The sequence below is a fragment of the Gavialis gangeticus genome, unplaced genomic scaffold (assembly GCF_001723915.1).
Source record: "Gavialis gangeticus isolate Ggan-Ray unplaced genomic scaffold, GavGan_comp1, whole genome shotgun sequence".
NCBI lineage: Eukaryota > Metazoa > Chordata > Crocodylia > Gavialidae > Gavialis > Gavialis gangeticus.
In genome coordinates this window covers 3,943,575-3,949,288 of record NW_017729012.1, presented here as the reverse complement: position 1 = coordinate 3,949,288, position 5,714 = coordinate 3,943,575, and the positions used below count along the sequence as shown (strand labels likewise).

General features: G+C 52.6%; 1 protein-coding gene across 1 annotated transcript in view; it reads right to left on the bottom strand.

The window, feature by feature from the left end:
* The window catches only part of AKAP1 (A-kinase anchoring protein 1), a 57,741-nt gene that overhangs the window by 32,899 nt on the left and 19,128 nt on the right, over positions 1-5,714 (bottom strand). The gene's annotated exons all lie outside the window — the stretch shown is intronic.

The following is a 5,714-nucleotide window of genomic DNA, read 5'->3' as shown; positions in this document are numbered from 1 at the left end:
TATGCATCCGTTACTGCAAGCTATATATATATATATATATAAGAGTCCATGGGAAGATGAGGATTTCAAAAAAAAATCGCATGCTGCTTGCAGGAGGCACGCCACAGAAATACTAACCCCTAATTCATTTCCTTCTCCTCAGTTGCAGCCATTTAGAGGAAAAAGTCTTGGACCAACAGGATCCAGAGTGATGAAGCAAAGCCCAGGGTACCGGCCCACGCTGCCCCAGCGGCCACCAACAGTCAGGTGTTGTTGCCATTTACACAGTGCAGGGGAAGCGCTAGGAGCAACACCCCAAGCCAAGAGCTCCAGAGAAGATGCCAACATTGCTTCAGCCAATCTCCAGTGCAGCGTGGGAGGAAATACACCCCCATAGGTAGGTTATTCCCTAGCCCCAAAGTACTGGCTTCTTGCACCTTAAATACTGGACAAGACACCGAACAGACGACCACTAGTCTGATCCAGTACAGAAATCGCAGACAACAAGGACTGGAAGGGACCTCAGGAAGTCATCTCGTCCAACCCCCTGCTCAAAGTACAGAAGTCCCTAGGTATTTTCCCCTAGAAGTTAACATCTGCTTCACTGTTACAGACCAGCCATTCGTGGATGCTCATAAATGAAGTTAATTTAAGAGGAAGTACCTTGCAACCTGGAGTAGTTTCACTGTAGCTCTGCAGGGGGTTCACTACTCCACCCCTGGCACCGAGACCTTTTCAGGAGCCAGCACACAAGAAGGGACCCAAGTTTCTCATGCGGGTTTGTTCTCACCAGCATTACACACTGAATATACAGGACAAAAAGCCAGGAGCCAGAGGGCTCTTGTTCCTGCTCCATGAGTCAACCCTTGGATCCTACAGCAAGAGTAAAAAGCCAAGAGATTGCTCCAGTGTCATTACAAAGCATCCTGCTGATAATACATGGTTAAGAGGAATTTCCCTATAGCTTGCCCTGTGACTAACTGAGGCCACAAACAGATTTGCTCCACGTTGGTAGAGTCGGTGCTTTGAAAGTCAATATTTCCAGGCAGCGTGTTCAAGGGCAGGGGAAAGTAAGCGAAAAGTTTTAGTATCCGGTGTAGTTACGCACTACACTATTTGCTGACGCCACAACAGATTTAGGGTACCACTAAGTACCCCGTTTCATCCCACGGAGGCTGAACAAGTTTTGACACTCGTCAACCCAAGGAGTTCTTGGCCACCGTGACATCTAGATTACCGTGGAGCTTCCTCGCGCGGACCTAAATGACAGCCTTGATAGCATCACCAAGGGATGGGTCTCGGCAGCGCAGTCCCAGCAAGATTTACGGGTCCGAGAAGCAGCAGTATCTTGCCTCTAGGTCTCAGATTTAAAAAAAAAAAAATCAGCTGCCAGTACTCCTAGGTGGCACAGCGGTCATGGCTTGGAGGCAGCGTGTATAACACGTGAGGCCACCAAGAGCGCAACACCATCACAAATCGATTAACTAGCAACATCCGCGACTGCCAACAGCTGGAACAGCTACCTTTGAAGCCTAAAAGGCAATTGCCGCAGGTCATATTTAAAGCATGCTCGCGGGGCAGCAGGTCGACGAAACGGCCTCCAGAGCCGTCACGTGAAGCAGGACCTGGCCCTTCGCGCAACTCAGTGCCTCAGTGGCCAGCGCAAAACGTGGCCGCGTCATCCTCCTCGTTGCCACTTCCCACGTCACCTCGAGGCAAAGACAGGCAGGAGTAGATGGCATTAGTTGTTTTAAGCGACTCCGACAGGCTGAAATATGAATTGCACCGAGATGCTTAGCAAGCGGAACAGGATTGGGCCCCAAGTCTTTTCCCAGCATTAAGCTATTTCCACCGTACGGGGCCAAGGCACCGACACGCACCACAGCTAGAGTCCGGCACAAGGAGATCTCTTCCGAGCTCCACGCGGCATCACTTAATCGCAGCTCCTCCAGTTTAACAAACAGCTACCTCCAGACGCTGGAGGGGCTCAGGCGCACGCTTTCATGGTCTATAAATAGACAAATTAGCAAAATGCCGCAGGGAGGCTTGCTGCTTCTTCCTTACATTGCAATGAGACTCGGAGAAAGGCAGGCTCCTTTATGGATTAATTTCAGCACGTTAACAAAATTTCAAGGTCATGCGAGTTGCTAATCCACTCTGCATTCAGAGGAGGGGCATCGTACCCTCCCCGCCGCCATCCGCCGTGAGGCTGCTGAGCCGAGATTACATCGCAGATATTTAGAGAGATCCGGTCACCGGCCCTTTCGGCTGGCTCCCGCGCCCCGCTGCCCGCTCCGACACTTTTGCTTACAGTTTTCCTCCTCCGGGGCAGAACGGGTTCCCTCCAGCCCTGGTTACATTAAACAGTGCTGCAAAATCGGAGTTGACATAAGCAGCTTTAAAAAAAAAAAAAGTCCCAGCGAATTGCAGCGGCAGAGCCGCAGGTGAGAAATGCTCATGCCACACTCACTCCCTACAGGCTTTAAAGTTGCCATTAGGGCAATTCTCCCCGGACGGAGTAGAGCACAGTTGCCTGCATTTGTTTTCTCCCAGCAGCATAACCTCTTTCCAACCCCTTTTGCTGTTTCGAGTGGGGAGGCAGCTCTCTCAGACTAATGCTGCTGGGTAACCTGCCAACAGGGAAACTGGCGACATTCAGACAGGACCTTTCCTCTTTCTAGCGACTTCACAAGCCCCCGGAGGGGTAGCACGATATTACCAGTAATGGATGCGCAGCTGCCACCTGCCCCTCTTCCAAGCACCCCTCCCTCCACAACCATTGCTTGCAGTACATCAGAGGGCAAAGAGTCGCCGTAGTTTTCTCACGAGGCAGACCTGAAGAAACCAGGGGTTTTCCTTCACCTGCCCCAACTTCAACAGGACTCTCCCCCGTCCAGCTCCCAAAGACGAGGCCCCAGACTGTGAAACGTTCCCCTGACCTTTCACCACCGGTGCAGTTTCCTGCCGCCACGCTCCTCCAAGCATCATTCGAGTTACATAAAGGCAGGGCAGACGTGCCTTTCCTTAACCGACAAAGCCCATCCCCTGGCAGCGGGAACGCAGATGCCCACTACCCCGGCTGCAGCGAGCTTGCACGGCGGGACGCAAGGCATGGATACGGCTCCTTCGGCTACATGGAAGACAGGGGGGCTTTTATCCCAGGAGATCTCGGCCGGCGAGCAACAGAAGCAAAGGTAGTTTTACAGGAGTTTATAAAGCATCTAGGCACCTGCTTGCTAATAGCTTTATATTGCCAATCTGGAAGAGCAGTGTTTCACGAAGGAGGGAAGACGGGGACATCAAACGGTGTCTGCCAGCACTCGCGCTGGGAAGTGAAGCGTTGTCCAGGTAAGCACCCACTGGCTAGTCACTGCAGGGGACACCCCAAAGCGACGGTCCGTTCAGCCAGTGCCGAAAACCCACTAACAGGCCATTTAAGGTGCCTCAGGTTGGGAGAGAATATTTAATTGATGGAGGCTGGTTGCCTAACCACCCCATCCCCCCAAAAAGTAGACACTTACCATCATGTGAAAGTCCATGCTTGCAAACAGAAGCACGTAAGTTCTCACCTGCTGCATAATCTCCGCCTTTGCTGCTCAATGCGTATTGCATTGTCCCGTGGAGGCAGTTGGGAGGGAGGAACAACCAAGTCAGCAAGGCCTGCTTTTATTCTCAACCACTGAGTCACCAGTGGAGCACTACTTCCCCTCTACGCCATGCCTTAAGGTAACAACAAACAAAAGCAGCGCCTGCACAGTAATTTCCTCCGCTGCAAACGCTGGATCCAGCCAACGGAGAGCCACAACCCTCGTCTAGGGGAAAAGAGCAAGCAAAGAAACAACCATTGTATTAGGTAATCTGGGAGTGGCTTTGAAGATGCGATGCACCAATTAACCAAAATTTACATCTCATCTTATGCCACGAGCTCATGTTAGAGGCTCAGGATTTGTTTTAAAGCACAGAAGTCAAGGCTTTTAATCCTTACAAAGGCCACTGAAAACCGAAGGGTGGACATCCCTAGCACAAGAGGTCCGGCTGTACGCCGTGCAGTACAATAGCGCATTGTGAGCCGTCTCCAACGTTCGCTTGCTCTACGCTGAAGTCGTGTGTTACAATTAATGTAGAACCGCCCCACGAGCCGTTTCATTGGTGTGCCACAAACCCAAATTAACACGCACTCGTCAGCTCACACAAGTCCGTTTGCAGCAAGCATCCCCGATTAAACAGACAGCCCTATTATTATCCGACTGCCTATGAAGTGGGACCAACTGCACCGAAACAATAGTGCCATGCAAGTCGGCACTGCTTGGTGACAGGGGAAAATCCCAGACTCAAGGCTCGGTAAAACACTTAGGAGTAAGCCAAGTGCTTCAATGCATTATTTCTGCCTTTTAAGTAACTTCAGATCTTAACTCCTCAGTCCACGTCCTTTCCGAAAAGCCGTGGTTTAGTTTCATGCTACTCATGGCAGCAAAAGGCCACCCCCAGGCCCACTAAATAGGAGTTAAAGAAGGAGGAAGATGCTCAGTTTTGCTCACATCCAGGGAATTGCATAGAAGCCAGTGGTTTTACACTGGAAGTGGGCAATTATTTGCCCCCTCACTCCCCCTGCAACAGCCCAGGGCCCATGCACCCCACACCTCCTCCCCACTACTGCGCTAGGCAGCCCGGAGGCGATGCTGATGGATGTAGCGACAGCGGTGGAGAGGGGACGCAGCCCCGGTACAGGCTCCAGGCAGCAAGAGGGGATGAGGGAGGCAGATGCTTTTCCCCTGCACCGAGCAGTGGCTTTTGCCTGGCCCTAGTGCTGCTCAGCACGGGCGGGTGGCTCACAGCAGGCGCAGGGTGGGCGCTGTGCACGTGGGTCCCCGCCATTTTCCATGGGACTGGGACCAGCAACAGCTGGAAGGCCTCCTACAAATGGAGTCCAGTTGCGGAGCCATACCTGGGGGGGGGGGCCAGCTGTGCCACAGGCCAGGTGGGACCAAGGGCCCCTCCACAGGCCCACCCGTCCTACATAAACAGGACTCAAGGCGAGGTGACAGCGATGCCAACAGACGCCACTTTAAAAAGAGAAGCCAAAAGGAGAATTCAGTACCCTGAACTTGCAAACGACCTGTTGCACGCCGGATTCGGGGACACGTAGCAGTACCCTGAATTCAGCATTCCCGTGATCATGCCTAGAAAGCCCATTTTCACCTGCTCAGCGAGACAGGGCCATTAAGCTGCTGCAGGGAACATGCAGTGCCACGCATCCGCCTTTCCCTTGCCCATCCAGCCCTAAAGGCCACGAGTATTTTCCCTTGCAGCTGAGATCGACAGGGACAGGGTTTTTATTAATCCCACAGACATTTCAGGAGGTCAGAGGAGACTGCATTACCGGAGCACAGAAGAGGAAGGAGCTTAGGAGTTCACCGGCAGCATCGGATCAGCGCATGCAAGGCCCTCGGCCTCCCTACAGCACTTGACGGAGCCTCATCCGACTGAACAAGCCCGTACGGGAAATGCTACCAAACGAATGCCAGAGGCTTCAACGGATCCAAGGGAGTCAGTTTCAGTTTTTGTCCGCTCTTTAAAAGCCAGATCTGGACACCAGAAGTCCCACTTCCCAGAAGAGAGGCCCCAGCAGAAATCGGTGCCAGAAATAAAACTGAGTCAGTGCTGCTGACATGAATCATGGAGAAGCATTGTATACACGTCGGCCACCACCGAGTGTGCGCGGGGGGGGGGGAGCG